Source organism: Mustela lutreola, chromosome 4 (assembly GCF_030435805.1).
Source record: "Mustela lutreola isolate mMusLut2 chromosome 4, mMusLut2.pri, whole genome shotgun sequence".
NCBI lineage: Eukaryota > Metazoa > Chordata > Mammalia > Carnivora > Mustelidae > Mustela > Mustela lutreola.
In genome coordinates, this window is record NC_081293.1 from 162,007,251 (window position 1) to 162,024,663 (window position 17,413).

A 17,413-nucleotide genomic window follows, 5' to 3' on the forward strand; every position below is an offset into this window, starting at 1 on the left:
CATAAAGCATGCCTTTGGCTAATACAGTGATTGGTGCCTACATGGGGGTGTTAGTCCCACTGCATTCTGGGTGTGCTCACTGTGCTCACCCCCTCCCCTGGAGGGAGCAGAGTCTCTCCCTGTGTAGCGCCATCTCCCTGGCATCGAACATTTGAGGAATGAGTTCATGAATGAAGCCCACAAACAGAGCCCACAAATAGGACTCCCCACAGCATCAGGTAAGTACTAAGAAGGTCACCTGTCCCCAACACGCTTTATTTCTCTAAAGAGAGAAAAATAAGACCCAGCAACCAAACTCTGATACTGGAAAACACAATGAACTTGAAATCTACATCATAATGCAAAGAACAGGTAATGCGAACTTTTTTGGTAGACATAACCTATGCTAATAAAATGCCATTTTTTTTCCTACAACAGTTAGAATCGAGCACATACTTTAGAGTCTTGAGCAAACCTGAAGGGTGTTGGAAGCTAGCCACAAACCGTGCATTCTGGGAGTCTGTTGTGAGTCCTAATTTTATCCCTTCCAACCAACCAATGGGCTTGAAAACACAATTCTGGAGAAGAGGTTCAGAAAGCATATACCCTTTCACATCTACTGCACACCCGTTGGGGCCAAAGAACTCCATTCCTTAGTGACATTTTTCATTCTATTGCAACAACATGTGGGCACCATTTCCATTCATCCAGTAGGAAACAGGAGTCATGAGAACATAACGAATTTGCCGCCAGCAAGTACACGGTGAGTGATTTCAACCTCAGTCTGTATGGCTACAAAGCACTTCCTGCCTCTTGCTCCCCCAAAGCCGTTCTGCAAAGTGTCTAAGGGAGGGCAGGGCGGGTTGGGGATGGGGGGAGATCAGCCCTCCAGCCAGGCAGGGGCTCCAAGCACTTTCTAGCATGGTGTGGTTAACACATGGACAGCAGAACCAAGGGCCAATCAGAACATTGGTCTTGGATAGTTAGTCGCAGTGTTTCCAGAAGGGAAGATGGGAAGCCCACTAAATTCTTACTTAATCTGGTGGGAGCAGAAAAGCTGTAAGTCAGATGGACAAAAGTCTGACCTGAATCATAAACAGTCATGGCCTCTCCATCCAACCCCAGGCTTGAAGCAGTTTAGGGGCCCGCCCAGGACCCATTAAATGAAGGGGAGGCCGCATCCCCTTGAGGATGGACCCTGCCAGATTGCCAAAAATTTATCCCATTACTCGTTCCTCTAGCTTTCCTCCAAAGGGGCCTCCAGGCTTTCTTTGAGGGGGGAAGGGGGATGTACCTTGGGGAAAAAAAGTAATCAGACCTTTTTGTAATTACTAGACACTGGCTCTGAACTGACTAATGCGAGGAGACCCAAAACGTCACTGGTGACCCACCAGCCAGTGACAGTGCTTCTGGAATTGAGGTAATCAGAGGTTTTTAGCTCAGCTCTTTCTCATACCCATTCCAGTGGGTCCCGGAAACCATCGGTAGTCATTCTCCAGCTCCAGAATGTATAATTGAACCAGACATACTCAGCAACTGGCAGAATCCCCATGCGGGGGGAGCAAGTCACTATTTGTTTATTTAATTAAGGGAGAAAGGGGCTGTGGAAGATCCGGGAATACGGTTCCAAAGGCCTGAATATGCTCTACTTTTGGAGTGAACTCGGAACACTCAAGTTTGGGGTTTACTGTGTGTGTGTTATTTGGCTTCAAAGAAATGGGCTTGGCTCAGCACTGGAACATCAGGATTAATCATTCCAGCCATGAAGAGCCATGACACCTATCAAGTTTCAATTGCTAGCTGAAACCCTTGATAGCTGCTAGAAAAATAATGTGCAATTATAGCCTAGAAACATAAATTATCAAGGCCACGGTGCTCTCAGATTGTAATGAATGAAGTGTGGGTAACCACATATGTGGTAGGGATCCCAGCCCCCAGTGTGTGTCACGAATGCCTGGTCGCCTACAGGCTCTGGAGAGGAAGGAAGAGAGAAGCTTTCTCTCCAGATTCAACAGTGGCTCAACTGTGGATGAAGGCACAAAGGGAGAGCAGTGTCAGGGTTTAAGCCAAGAAATGTTTTCAGCATTCATACAAGGGATGGTCTCCGATACCTATGCCCAAAGGCTTTCTGGTGAGTAGGGGAGAATGAAAGGTAGCGACATGAGGTATAAATACTTCTGCAGACAGGAATGCAAATGACAAAACAGTGGTTTCCTCCTCTGGAAAGTTCATTACATAGAGGGTAGACTGGGGGCCGTGGAAGGACAGGAAGGCAGTTGACCGTTGCCACCACGGGACTAGACACTGCAAAGCCACGGCCGTTGGCCTTCCCACCTTGGACATCTGGTCTGGCCCTCAGTCACAGTGAGCTCAAGCAGGACTGGTCTTCAGCAAAACTGTGTACAATGAGAGTTACATCCCTGAACCACGTGTCCCTCACTCAGGGACAAAGAAGCCATTTTTTAAGGGCTCTTCCCAAAGGGACTGTAGGACACAGTGCTCACGTGCATGGGTAACAGTGCTTCATTCTGGAAAACACTGACTGAGCGCCTGTTACGAGCTCAGCACTGGGAACAGGCACCTTCGGGACCTCCCATCTACTCAGTACAGAGAAGGACTCAATGTGTCCTAGGAGTGGATCCCAGGACATCCAGGAAGTTTCCTGGAGAAGGTGACCATGGAGTCAGGCCATGCAGACCAGAGGGAGACATGGGTCCAGGGCACTTTACTCTAGGCTCACCCACTGAATTGGTGGATGCCTTTTCTGTGACTTCTTTTCTGCTCTAAAGTCTGCCCTTGATATCCATTTCAACCTGACTGCACCTGAGCAGGAATTCTGGGCTCCTACTCTCCCTGGAAAACAGCCGCAAACAGTTCTCTAGGACGGGAACCGTGGACTGGTCTCACTTTGGCAGAACTCCCAGCCTCCCGCTCCGGAGAGTAGACTAAGCAAATCCGCAGGGGGCTTCTCATTCCCCTGCCTTGGCTGGCCAGCATTCCCCACCACCTCTGTGCCCCATAACCTCATTTGGGACTTACATAAAAAGATTCTTATTAAAATAGCGACAAAATGTAAAGTGAAATATCAGAGACACAGAGGGAATAAGCCACAGATCTGAGAAAACAGCTGCATATGAAAGGATTAGGAAATAAATTAGAAGAAACTCAAAGGATTTAGAATCCATTTCAGGTGCACTAGAAGAAAATCCCTCCAGGACCAAGAGGATAGGTCCAAGTTAAAACCTAGGCAGGAACAGAGGCTCCCTCCTCTCCTGGCCGCCTCTCAGTGTTTTACCTCAGGTTTATATATTTTTTTTCCACTTCTTAGCACTTTTGGGGATGATGCTTTTCAAAGTGGAGTCGGGACCACTGGCATCACTGGGTCCTGAGGGACCCGCAAGAACACAAGTTCTGGGTGCCCCACAATGCTTGGGCAGCTGGAAGTCCGAGAACCACGGAACCAGCTACTGTATCATTCTTAAGTAGTGGTGATATCCATGCTAAATCTTAGTTAAGCTGCAGTTTAAAATCTGAAGAAGACACTAGTGGACTAAATTGGTTGTTTTAGAAGCTGTTAGATTCTAAAAGTGGTAAGAATGCGGTCACGTTGTGACCAATTTTAAATAATGTAAGATTTACACAATGAAGCCAGGAAAACCTTTGCAATGCATACATCTGAACACATGGCTCCTCAGTTGAAACACTCCGGTGACTTCTCACTGCTCTTTTTTTTTTTTTTTTTTTTAAGATTTTTATTTATTTATTTGACAGACAGAGATTAGAAGCAGGCAGAGAGAGAGGGGGAAGCAGGCTCCCCGCAGAGCGGAGAGCCCGATGCAGGGCTCGATCCCAGGACCCTGGGATCATGACCTGAGCCAAAGGCAGAGGCTTTAACCTACTGAACCACCCAGGCGCCCCTCACTGCTCCTCTGATAAAGATCCAGACCCCTGATCCCAAGGAGCCTTCCTCTCCACTACTCCATTCCTGGCGAGCTCCCAGTCCCCAGCACTCTGCTCTTGGGTTCCTTCAACCCCGGCATCTGCTCGTCACATTCACTAGGCATCTGCAGGGACTCCTTGTTCCCCATGGAAGCCCACTCTCTTCCCAGCCCTCTCTGACTACATGAATCCCTTTCCGTAGGCTCTTCCAGCATCAGCACCTTTCTTCCCCAGTCCTGGGCCCAGCTTAAATGTCACATTCCTTCATGTGATCCTTTGATCATCGTACATTTCCCCCACAAGAACAACCCAAGAAAGCAGCAATACGTCTGTCTGCTATTTTCATAGGAAGGGGACTCACCATTGTTTATGTGTCCCTTAGTACCCGCCCCCCGCCATGGTACCTAGCAGGTGCTCAATAAATATTTGTGGATGAACAAATAAATTAAAAAGTATTTTTACTATGGTGAGTGCTGTGAAGTGTGCAAAACTGGCGATTCACAGACCTGTACCCCTGGGGATAAAAATACATTATATGTTTATAAAAAATAAATAAATAAAGTATTTTAGAAGGAAATGCTGGAGGTAAAATCAGACCCACGGTAACCATCAAGCACACCCCGACGCGTCTCTTACAAGTTAAGGGCTCCAGTGTGTCTGGGACCCTAAAGACTGAAGTCCTGTGGTAGCTCGCCTTCCCATGTATAGGACACTCAGTACCTTCTTTGGCACTTTTCACTTCAAATGGATGACCCCAACTCTTCTTAATGCAATTTCCAGGGTCTGAAAGAAGAGTGAAACTCAATTTTATAACTGCCATTGTGCCATTTCTCTGGGCCTCGCATTGATCTGGTTACAATTACCCTAAAGCCTGTTCATTGTCTGAAAGATGTAGTCTGAAATCAAAACAAACCTGGAGCTTTGGCTTCTTTTACTCTTGTACCTCTTTCGGTGCCTTAACATCCTCAGCTCCCAGGGTCGGTTCTCAGACTGTTTCATGGCAATTTCACATGCCAGAATCATTAGTAGCGTATTTAAAGACTGAAAATGGCCCTAAAGCAGTCTGCAGTAATCGCAACACAATTCTTAGGACAGCGGAAAGTGTCTCCTGGGAACATAAATGAATCCACCACGACCGCCCTCTTCCCCCTGCCATCTTGCTGGCAGTCAGCCCTGGCTGAGGTAATGACCCTGACGGTGTGCTCTCACTGGCTCCTGAAGCAAAGCTCTCATGGCATGTTCTCCACCAAGCAGCACGGCCACTCAATACGAAGTCCCAACACAACAGGTTCAATGGAGGCAAAAACAAATTTGACAAATGGAGGGGGACTCGGCTGCAGGAGAGTTGGCGTTAGGTGTGCTACAGAAAAGAGCATTCAGTTTGGATCTGCATGATGTTGGGCAGTCAGCCTCTCTGAAAGATAGATTTCCTCATCTGTAAAATGGGTACAGGGTAAGTTAATGGGTCTGAATCACTGTGAAACTGTTACATACCTTGGTCTGAATATAATTCCCCAGTGATTTACTGTAAATCTGTATTTCACAGTAGAAATCTTGTTATGAGTCTTCAAACATTTCCCATCAGATCCCACATAAAGCTACACACCAAACCTAATACATAGTGTAGAGGTATCGCTCTATAGCCAACAATCTAGCAGCTGAACGTTCCCTAGTTATCACCCTGCTTGGGAGAAGAGAGAGTGAGTGGAAATTTATTTTACACTGAAAATAGTGTGCCATTTGTCACGTGCCGAACAAGATTTGCATATAGTGATTAGATGAGGGACTTTTCACAACTCTAGTAGTCGGGGGTGAGGGGGGAGATACACGTTTTCAAAACACAAGTTTAGAGCAGTTTCCATCTGCATAGTTCTCTTCCACACCCATACTTCACAGCAGTTTAACATCTGTACTGAGGTTGATTTTTTTTCCCCATCCACTCATGAAAGCCATTACCAAGTGACAGGTACATGAGCTACTGCTTAATGAGCTGGTGAGTCTGTGAGCTAGTGGCTGCCTTCCTGAAGGCACATAAAGCAGATAAGTCACCCAAAGAAACTGGCAATAGCCAGAAAGAATAAACAGAAATGGAAACAGATGTCTTCTACTTCTACTTCCACAGGTGGCCATAAAATGAATTGTCCAGTCTGAGACACTTTGCAAAGGGTAAGTTGGTACGTGACATTATGCTGGGCCAACACAGCTATCATGGGTCTAACCCTCAGAACTGTAGTCATCCAACCTTAATTTTTCTGCTTTATCCCCAGAGTATTTGTTAATTGGTGTGATAGGCTCAGATCAAACAAGAAAGATTACTAACACTTTGCTACCACCCACCTGCCAATGAAGATTAACAATCTCCCACTTCCTGGAATGCTTCAAATGATTCAGAAGGGGACATTTACCAAGTCTTATTGGAATGACTGAATTTCCTTAGTAGGCAACAGAATCACATGAAACCCAGTTCAACTGAATCAAATTCCTATCAATGGCTCTTCCCCTGGTACTCCACTAACTGGGGGTTTCTCACTGGTCTTCCTTCTACACTGGGCGAGTGCAAATAGCCCTGCCAAAAAGCTGGATTTAGGGAAAGGGAAAGAACCTTATTTCGCAACCTCCATTCTCTCTACACAAGGCAAAATAATAATAAAATAAAACAACAAAACCCCAGGTCGGTTCCAAGTGACTGGGAGATAGAGACCTATTTATAAGAACTTTTCTTCAGGACCTCAGGTTGCTAGCAGGATTCATTATGTCAGTTCTTTTAATTCACAATTGATTGTAATTTTCCCTGACCTGTATTTCAGCAGTCTACCTCTGAGGAAAAGTTACATAAATCAAACTAACAGTCTAGCAAAAATCCTAGGAGGAATTTCCTAGGCTACTTACAACTCATAAAGAAGATAAAATAATAAATGCATGTCTTTAAAGGATTTTATCAAGATATTTGAATAAAAGACCTGAATAGGAACTATTGAATTAGTAATAATAACCTCAGCAAATCCAATGCACTGCTATTGGGGTATCCTACTTTAAGATCATCATTCCATTTAATGCCCTCAGCAGCTCCAAGAAGCAGGGACTTAGATTATCTCCATTTGAATGATAAGAAAACTAAGGGGCGCCTGCCTGGGTGGTTCAGATGATTAAGCTTCTGCCTTCGGCTCTGGTCATGATCTCCAGGTCCTGGGATCGAGGGCTATGTCGGGCTCCTTGGTCAACTGGGAGTCTGTTTTTCCCTCTGCCTCTCCACCTGCTTATACTCTCTCAAACAAATAAATAAAATATTTTAAAAAGATAGAATGATAAGAAAACTGAGGCTGAGAATAATAATTACCTTTCACCAAGTCCGTCAGCAGGCAGAGTCCAAAAGATACTCGAACCCTCAACCGACAAGCATGTATATATTTAGCTTTTAAACCTCAAAGACTCCTGCTTTTTCGCTTCTTCCCAAATCCAATCAGTCACCAAATCTTTCTTCTTTCATCGATGTCAACATCCTTTCTCTCTGACTTGCATCCATCCAGGGGGTCTCCAGAAGCTGTCTCCTTAAAGGAAATGGATGGTCCACTACTCAGACTAGCAGGTGGGGGCAGAGAGTTGCATTTACACAGCAAGCCTCCTGCTTTATTTACTTCTTCATTTGACCAAGATTGAGTGTTTCTTAGGGTAGGCCCAGAAGGAAGGAGCTGACAGCTTCCATCTCTCCTTGGCACCTCCTTCCTGCCTCACCCTCTAATCTACCTTCCCTGTTGCCCTGGGAGCTGGATTTCTCACTGACTTCCAATTACGTCTTTTCCTTCCCTAAAATCCTTTGTTTTTCCTTCCCACTCAATGAATGCCCAGCGCTCCAAGGAGTTGACATGAGGCCTCTTCCAGACTTTCTCCTGACTGCTGTATTCCTTGGACATGTCATGTTGTTCTTCCTTTTAATACTCAGCTTTCCAGATCTTTCTCAAAGTCCCTTCACTTTGAACCTTCCTCTGCGATCTGCAGTCTACATACATGTACATTTACCATCCTCCACTGTGAGTGTCTCTTAATGGGTCTGTCTCCCCATACTGCTCCCATGAAGTGGATCTTACATTGTGCAGGGAGTGCCCTGACTACAGAACGTAAAATGCAGTCAAAATGGTTGCTGAATGAATCATGTCAATAATGTATTGTGATAGATGCTGTCAGCCTAGCAATATTTCGGTTTGAACACATAGATGCATTTTAAGTGTAAGTCGTACATTTATTTGTTTAAATATACTACAATAAATAAAACTTTATTGTGCTTCTCTTGTATAAACCCAGGCAAATATTTCCCCAAACTCTCAACTGAAGAAGAATGGATGGTAATTGACAAAACAGTCCTAAGGAGTTGAAGTCACTTTCTGGCAGTAGAGTAAGTCTAAAGATGATGGAAACATATTCATTTCTTGCTAAAGGTTTTGATTTAATGAGATTTGTAGTGACTTGCTATAAATGTGACACGCACTGGAGAAAATGGGATTTAGGAGCTGATATAATAAGTTTCTTTGCATTTAAAGACTTTTCAGTATTAGGAGAACTGCGTGGATGTGTGTGTGTGTGTGTGCGCGCGCGCGCGTGCATCTTTCTCTCTTGCGCATACAGACACACATACTTACTAGCAAGTGTATGAAAGAATCAGTCTCCTTCCCCCAAATCTGAATTTTTGAGTACTCCGTCACTTCCCACAAAGTGGCCCAGTATTAGACTAACTAGGGCACGGGGTCCACTATAAAAATGCTATGAAAATGGTGAGGTGGAGCAAAGGGGGGGTGGTGGTCAGGAGTCAAGGGAAAAACCAGCCTTACTGAGTGCTATTGGAATTCACTCTTCACTCAGCCAAAAATACGCAATCTAACCAAAGTCCTTCCACTAGCTCTACCTCCCAAGCCACACGTCTTTTCAGGGCTATGGGCAAAGCCAGCTGCGGCTCTGCATTTGGATTAAAGAGCCTGAAAACAGAAAAAAAAATTATTTTGAAATGCATTACGCTTCAAAATTAAGGGTAATTGTGTGTAGCAGCCTGGAAAATATAGCTCATCCAGCACTGCTCAACCACAGAAGCCCACAGCACCAAATGCTGGCTCTCTAAAGGCAATTTCAAACTTAAAAAAAAAAAAAAAAAAAAGGCACAAAGGGCGGAAGGAAGGGTGGAGGGTTGCTATAGGGCTGTGACTTATAAGGAGGCTGCTGCCTTAGGGAGTCAGAGCCGGTACCCGAGTGGCAGTATTTCTAGGTTGTTTAAGCCACTAGATGCTGCTCTGCACAATTACTGCAGCCAAACATCGAAGGTAAATAAAAGGTAGATAGATAATTACATAAGAAAATAAATGTGGCAAGATTAGGACAGAAATCTAATGGACAGAGGAGGAAAGGACTTCACAGAGAGACACACCTGAAAGGCTTTCCCCTGACCGGTTCAATGTCCAGGTCACACTAATGGAACAGCAGTATCTGTTACTATCCAACTAGCCCAGGGACATTGTATAAGCAAGGGAGGCGCCATTTCACCGTTAACTCATTCCCACGCAGACGCTTCCTTAACCTGGTGACAGAGGTCTCTGAATGAGCCAAACTGAGCCTCATGAACTACCTCCCTCGTTTCGTTTGTCACATTCCCATTCTGTAGAGGGCATGGTTACTGCAGCAACCAGTGGCCAGGATTCTAGACCTTGTGTGGAAACTGAAACATAAAATCACTCGCTATAGGTCTCTCCAGCCATAGCATACCAGGAAGAAACACACATGAAATTCGGCAAAACTGAGCTGGGTTAGGAAGACAATGGTAACACGGGAAGGAAGGAAACTCCAGATAGAAGGCGAAGATCTGGAGGAAATTAAAGATCATACAGGGGTGAGACCACCCATAGGAGAACGGACCACATTAGGGTCTGAGGAGTAAGCCGTAGAGAGAAAGCTGGGGCACTTCTAGTTGCTGTCAAGTCTAGCCTATCTGATAGCACATCTGTTCATCTTAACTGATGCAAGAAAACAAAACAATGGCTCTCAACTCGGGGGTGAGCGTGGCCCTGGAGGGGACCACTGGCAACGTCTTGAGGCATTTTTGGTTGTCACAACTGGGTGTTGCTACTGGCATCTAGTAGGTAGAAGCCAAAAAAGCTGGTGTTTCCTACAATGCACTGGCCAGCGCCCTCAACACAGAAGTATCCAGCCCCAAACGTCAAGAGTGCTGAGGTTGAGATTGCCTGAAATAAAGGGTCAACATAGAAGGGGCAACAGCCTGCATGTAGAAAATGAACAGAAGCAATAGCCTCAGCATCAGCCCATGGGGAACCACCCCGGTTTAAAGACTCCAGTCTCTGGCCGCCTTGGTTGGTATTAATCTATGGGGCCGAAGAAAGAGCACAAGTTAAGACTCTGTTATATGTATTCCCTACTCTCTACTTGGTCCCTTCCCACCACTGACGGGTTCCAAGCTTTTGCTTTCACCATGACTCATCCACAGAGTGGGGAAAAAAGTGTTTGCTAAAGAATAAGTGTCTATTCTCCTTGGCAAACAGTGTTCTCATTTTTGATTAATGAATTCCATTCTGGCTTATATGCTTCAATATCATGAGCTTAGGTGGTGGGCATGCTGTCCCCATGAGAAAGATCCTCTAACCCTCTCAAGGCTAAGAAGTTTTGGCTGTGGGGGAGATATCCAAAGGGAGGCACCAATTCAGGCAAATTCGGCCTCAGTGGCAGAAGACACCTCCCTGGGAGCCATGGCAACCCAGGGCATTTCTACCAGCAGACAGGAGGGAAGGGCTTCCTGGATGCCCAGGAGCATAGCACAACACGGCAGGCCTGGCCTCAGACCAAGCTAGAGAACCAACAAGGGCAGAAAATAGCCAGTACCGGCATCACGGTGCCTGGGAAAGGAACGACAAGGGAAAAGAGACAGCAAAGCTGGGTGTAGGCTCAGATATACTCTCCAACAATCCCTGTGACATTGCAGTCCTCTAAGCCACATCTATAAAATGGGATAATAACACTCTACTGCCTGTTTTCTACCCTTTGCAAAGCTGCATTCCAGGAGGAAGGGTGTCAGCTGTCGAGGCAAGAAGGGAAATATCACTTGGATCCTGTGACTCCAAGATCTCTAGGGCAATGCTGGGTCAGGGCTTACTGGAACATGGCACCCTCCAACCACTGTCCACCACCCACCAGATACACCGCAGTCCTGGAGTCCAGCAAGTAGTAAACATTTTCTAACTGAGGAAAGTTCCGTTCCCTGAATTAACGTGAGAACTAAAATAGCCAAAACTACAGCCTCAATTCCTAAAATTGAGGTTCCAATAATAATCTTGCTCAGATTCTGGAAACCAGTGTTTGTGGGGGCCTAGAACACTGACTTGAGAATCGTCATCTCCTTCTATTTATACATGTGACTAATCTCTCCACTCAGCGCTACGCCAGGTTGTTGCTGTGGTTAATTCCGTTTGGTGAGCCAGCATTCCTTCTCCCACGCGGATTCCTCCTGGATACTTCACGGTTACTCCACCTTAGGCCGGTGACAGAACTCGGCTCAAACTGTACCTGCTCTTATCCTGGGGAGGTGTGGAAAACACAGCTAACTTATTCCTGGATCCTATTCGGGCTTCAGCACAGGCTCTTATGAATAAGTTCTAACTGTTAACACTCAGACAACCTAAATCACCGGGGCGGTGGGGGGGGGGGGGGGGCAGGATAGCAAACTGCAATGTGTGCATGTAGGAGGCACTCAGGGGTGGCTTTTCCTGCACCTGATCGCCTGGTGCTAGGCCTCATGGGAGCCACACTCTGTCCCTCAGATGGCTGGTCTTCAACAGGCTTGTTTCAGCCAGAGCTCAAGTTCTTGTCCTTTCTCTTCTTTGGTTGGCCGGTCCCAAGCCCAAGTCACCTAAAATGTTTTATCTAACTATGTATCATGGCAGTGTGGCGGCCACTAGGAACCGTGACTACCGTCTTTGCAAAGGTCTGAAAGTAATTAAAATACGCACATGGGGAATACTGGGTGTCAACAATGAAAAGTTGAGCAGAGGCGAGTTCCCAAGACCTGGAAAGCTGAAAGACCTCCAAAGCTCAAAACTAAAACTTGGCCAGAAAAGAGTACATTCAGTCATTTTATTCTTGGTAAGAGTAAAGAGGAATTTCGAATGAATCCGCTGCCTCTCTGTATCGCTAAGTGACAAACACACCAGCTGGATTTCCAGTTGTGACAATGGGGCGGAATCACAACCACCACATCCTATCAGCAGCAGCATTTTATCAGTTAAGTCCAGGGAGGACCCCTTTACTGCATCTGCTCGAACATTTGTAAACTGCAGCTCTTGGAGGAGATTAAACCAAAAGCATTTTGTAAGGGGCTGGGAGCAGCTAAGTATTTCTTAAAGAATGGCCTTGTGAACCACGGTCATCAGCATCCCTGGCAAACTGGTTGAAAATTTAGATTCCTAGGGCCTCCAGAATTATTAAAACAGACTTTTTTTTTTATACCACATTAAGCAATACACTTGACATTAAGACTTAGTGTGTTTAAAAAAAATAATAATTTAGTGTCTGTTTTGTAAAACGCCCCAGTTGTCCGTTGTATTTTCTTCCACTTCATGTTTTAAACTGCTGGTTTGGACCTGATCAATTGATACTCAGATCTATACTGGGGTTGCAAGCCTAAACTTCAAAAACCTGGACTAGTTGACAAGAAGGAAGCCAAAGTGGAGTTGTGTAATTAGCTGCAAACACTTGAGGCTTTGTGATGCAGAGAGCACTTATAATTCCCCACCTTTTCCCAATTCAACAGAATGAAAGTCAGAAAAACCAAACTACCCACTTGGATGGTTTCAGGCATTAAAGCGATGGCAGGCTTCAGTTACAAACCTTCAGGGTAAGAGCTGTCTTAGATCAGGACAGGAAACGTCCTCCATAGGAATGATTAGCTCTAAACTGAACCTTCAGTGTTAAGAAAGATGATAAGGTAAGCAAAGTGTGCACTCAGTAGAGCCCCTTGGCACGGCCCCAGCCACATCCTCTCTGCAAGGACTTCAAAGCACTCCCTTCCTCCACCTCTCCCCACCCATTCACACTGAACACCCAAAGGGGGTAAATTACTTTAAAACACTTAAGTATTGTCCTATCTCCATACTGTAATTTCACAGATGCTTAGGATTTAGAAACACTATAGAAGCCCCTCATCTGTTACTTCTCTTTGTTTTTCTAGTCCTAGATATTTCTCGTTTGTCTTCTCCCCTGCATCTGCCACCAAGTTTCTTTCTGCCTCCCTGTCCTTCCTCCCTTTATTACCCCTTCTCTCCCTCTGCCTCCACCTCCATTTTCTGGGAGGGCAGAGCAGGATACAGTGGCTATCTCTGACTTCACTCCAGGCACAGTAACGCCCTTCCTCCTAGAGGAGTATTTCTTTGGCTAAAGCAACACATGCTTTGAAAAGACTTTCTCCAAGGAGGATGATAAAACAAACACCAGATCTGAAATGGTCATGCGTTATCAATAAGTCGTACTGATTTTCCACTCTCCCAAGGAACTGCCTCTTTCTTCCTTCAGGCTGAAGTTCTGAGTCAGCTCCAGCACAGGCGGTCTGCAAAAGGAGCAGCTGGGTATGGTGGGAAGGGCAAAGAAAAAAACAAAAGCCTGTTACCTGGGTCCCCTTGCCACTGATGCTGCAATATTTCCCTGGTATATTTCCCATAACAGGCATCTCTTATTCAGTCCATCAACAATTATTTACTGAGCACCTAGTCTGCTGGGAATCAGTCTAGGTGGACCTATACACAAGACAACGTCCCTGCCCTCATGGAACTTCCATCCTAATGGGGGAAACAGACATAATCAAATAAACAAATGAATATATAATGCGAGGCGGTAATAAGTGCTAAGAGGGAAAACCGAGTTATTTAAGAGGTCCAGAGAGAGTTATTTAAGGGTTGCTATTTTACATGAGATAACCAGGAAAGGCTGCCTGTAGGCTGACAACTGGGCAGAGAACTGAAGTGAACAAGGCAGTGAGCCATCTGGACATGTGGGGAAAACTTCCTTGTGCAGAAGGAATAGCATGTGCAAAGGTCCTGGGGAGAGAAGCTGGAGAAAAGGAAGAATGTAGGTGGTCGGAATGGCTGCAATTAAAAGCAAGAGGGGTACCTGGGTAATTTAGTTTGTGAAGCATCTGACTGGTTTCAGCTGAGGTCCTGATCTCATGATTGTGGGATAGAGCCCCATGCACCCCACCCCCAGCTTAGTGGGGAGTCTATTTGAGATTCTCTCTCTCCCTCCCTCCTGCACTCCCTCTGTCTAAAATAAATAAATAAATCTTTTAAAAAATTAAAAGGCAGAAAGATAAGACATGGGAAAGGGGGTGGGCGTGGAGATACGACCATTAATAACACCATCCACCCTTTAGCACAATGCCTGCTTCTGAATTCCACCAGAACCAGACCTCCTGGGCCTACTTCACAACCTCCCCTTTCCTGATAACCTACTAAGCTTCCTCCCCAGTTCCATTCCCTCCTGCCCCCATCCCCCTGCAGAGTTCCAACACTCCAGGTTATTCCCTCAATTTCCCAATTAGACAACCAGTCCATCTAATTAAAAAAAAAAAAAATCTGAGTAATAAATGTAGTAGGAAAAAAGGCAACATTTAACCACAGCCCTCAAGAGAGAGGAAATGTACCATAGTAAAGAGCAGAGGTTCAGAAGGGCAACCATAAAAAAGAAGTCTGCCACATGACAGCAGGGGATCTGGGCTTCTGAGGTTCCGCAAACTGGGGGAGGAAAATCCTTGAAATAACCTTGGGAAGTAGGTATGGAGGTGAGAGATGAGAAACCATGACCAAGAGAGGCCCTTAATAATAGTTCCTGCCAGGCTTTTTAATGTAAAAGTGAACCTGAGTGGGGTTATGTACCTCTCCTTCCCAATGTTAACCCTCAAAGAGCTAATGCATAAATACAGATCATTAATTACTTTTAAAAACAAACAAACACATCCTAAATTCTTCCATTGCCCCACCTCCTCCACCCACTCCCAAACGAGGGCAGCGCTAAACCAGGAGCCCACAGATTCTGCCCCCTGAGGCAGAAACCCTTGTCTTGGCTTCTCTGAAATCTTGAATACAAGGGATTTGGTCCGCCTCATTCATGGCCAGGGGTGTTAGCAGGCCCAGGGTGCGAAGCACAGGGTATCACAAAATATGCTCAGTGAGTCCCAGGAGCTGTCCAGAGCCACCCCCGCCCCCCGGGCCAGGTCACTGGGGGAGGCCAAGCCCTGCAGCTTTAGGTCAACGCAGGTCCGACCGCCAAAAACCTCTGCCCGGAGCTGCCAACGAACTTCAAACGGCCCCCAAGCGGGAAAGGGTCTTTTGGCGGGAAGTCCCCAGGCCTGGAGCCCCTCGCGGTCGCGCTCTCGCTCTCTCTCTCTCTCTCTCTCTCACACACACACACACACGCTCACACGCTCGCCGCCCTCGCGCGCGCCCGCGACACAACACGGACTTCCCAACCCCAAACACACGCGCGCACCCCCTGGGCCGGCTGACTTCTGTATTTCCTCTTCCTCAAAGCTACTCTTGCGATCTCCGCTGCCGCTCACAGCTCGGATTCCAGGACCCCCGAGCTCCGCTGTCCCCTACACAGAAGGCGCGCCCGGTACCCCCCCCCCCCCACCTTCCATGCCGGATCTCCCACAGAAGCCCCCCTCCTCCGCCGTCATTCCCGGTCCCAGCGGGGGACCCCGGCTTGTCCCCAGGAGGCGGGCATTTACTGCCTCCCTCGCGAGTCCCAGCCGCCCCAACCGCCCCCTCGGGCCCTCCATCCCTCTAGCCCCTCGCTGTCCCCTCCCCAGAGCGCGCCGGCCGAGGAATTCCCTCCCATCTGCCAGTGCCCGAGAAAAGCCAGAGTCCGAGCCGCCAGTCCCTTCTCTAGCGCAGCCTCTCGGGTCTCCAACCCCCAAATCCCACGCTCTCCGGTCCCCAGTCCCCCGGCGCCAGCAGCACTGTCTTCCCGCAGCCCCCACCAGCCAGCCCCAGCCAAATCCTCCCCGCGGGTTCCGGGGCCGGGGCCCTGCGCTCCATCCCCCGCGCCCGCTCCCTCCGCTCCCGCTCCCACTCCCACACCAGCCGCCCGGCTCTGCCCAGACTTCCCCAACTGCGAGCGCCCGGGAGCGCCCGCAGCCCTAGCCCCGCCGAGCGCCGCGGCCACCCCCGCTGCAGCCGCGGCGCCCCCGGGGAGGAAACAAAAGTGTCTCCGCGGCGCTCGGAGTCCCCCCACAAAGCAGGGCGCCTCCTCCCGTGCCCCAGCCCCAGCTCCCTCCCCGGCCGCGCTGAGGTCAGCGAGTCGCGGCGCGGCGCCAGCCCAGGAAACTTTACGAACCTGCCCGTGGTCGCAGGACAGCGGCGGTGGCGGCGAAGGCTCCCCGCGACCAGAGCTCTGGCGACCCGTGACCATTGAAGGGGGGCCAGAGGCTCTGTCCCCCAGCTCAGGGCCGCGGCGGTGTGAGTGGCTCTGCCTCTATCCCGTGCCCATCCTCGCCCGCGCACACGCACTTACACTGGGGATCCGCCGGCTGCTGCGCCGCCGGCTGCCGCTGCTCTCACTTCCTCTTCCTTCCTCCTGCTGGCCAGAGACACATTTTGCATCTGCAAGGCATCCCGAGATCTACCGCGAACTCTCCTCCCGAGCGGACGCTGCGGAGTGGCCGCCGCCGCCGCCCCCCGGCACCTGCGCCGCGACACGCGCGGTTGGCGCTTTCACCTCCCGCCCGCACCCCGGGGCCTGCCCACCGCACTTTGCCTGCGGGGGGTGGGGGAGGGTGCCCACGACTTTTTGAAGTCCCCCTACTTAAAAAGAAGGAAAATGTCAAACACCGTGCACGCCTCAGATCGGCTATAAATAATATGTGTGCGGAGCATGACTTCTCGGATGAGCTCACACGCGGCGCTTTGCAGGCACTAATTAACTCCGTCACCGTCATAGCGCCACCTCCGGGAGGCCGAGAGCGCGTGGCATCTTTTTATATGCTTTCATTTTTGGCAACTGGTTTGGAATTTGAGGGGAAACTTCGGTGGGTTGTTTTAAAGCTACTTTAAAGGGCTGCTGTGTTTGTTCTGACGCTTTGCCTCTACCCTTGAGCAGCGTGGCGAGAATAACAGAACCTTTGTTCCCTCTTACAGTTACCTGTGCATTTACATGATTTATTTCTAACCAGTTAAACCAGGGGCTCCCTAACTTGGCATAACTTGGCATAAAGCAAGACTTTCTACTCCCCGTTTGGTATTTGGGGCACACTCTTTAATGCAACCCACTTCCGTGATCTTCAAAGCAAAAACAAAAAACGAACTCCCAGCCTCGCTGCCAGGAGGGAAATAACAGTCGTTGGAAGGTTGCAGGAGGAACACCTGTCCTCTCCCTAATCAGAAATATCTACATTGGCTCTGCTGGGAAAGACAAAGGCGGCTACTAATGCATTCCCTTCAAACTGGCAAAGGAGATAAAT

The 17,413-nt window shown here is 47.9% G+C and overlaps 1 protein-coding gene across 12 annotated transcripts in view; it reads right to left on the reverse strand.

Annotated features, from left to right (window-relative positions):
- The window catches only part of ELMO1 (engulfment and cell motility 1), a 526,731-nt gene extending 509,879 nt beyond the window's left edge, over positions 1-16,852 (reverse strand). For 3 of the 12 annotated variants that reach the window (XM_059171577.1, XM_059171578.1, XM_059171565.1), the window contains exons 1-2: positions 16,291-16,461; positions 4,555-4,701 (exon numbers count right to left, since the gene is read on the reverse strand). The gene's annotated coding sequence lies outside the window, so the exon portion shown is untranslated. The other 9 variants (XM_059171571.1, XM_059171567.1, XM_059171573.1 and 6 more) reach the window with 9 other exon arrangements.
- Between the last annotated feature and the right edge of the window lie 561 nt (positions 16,853-17,413).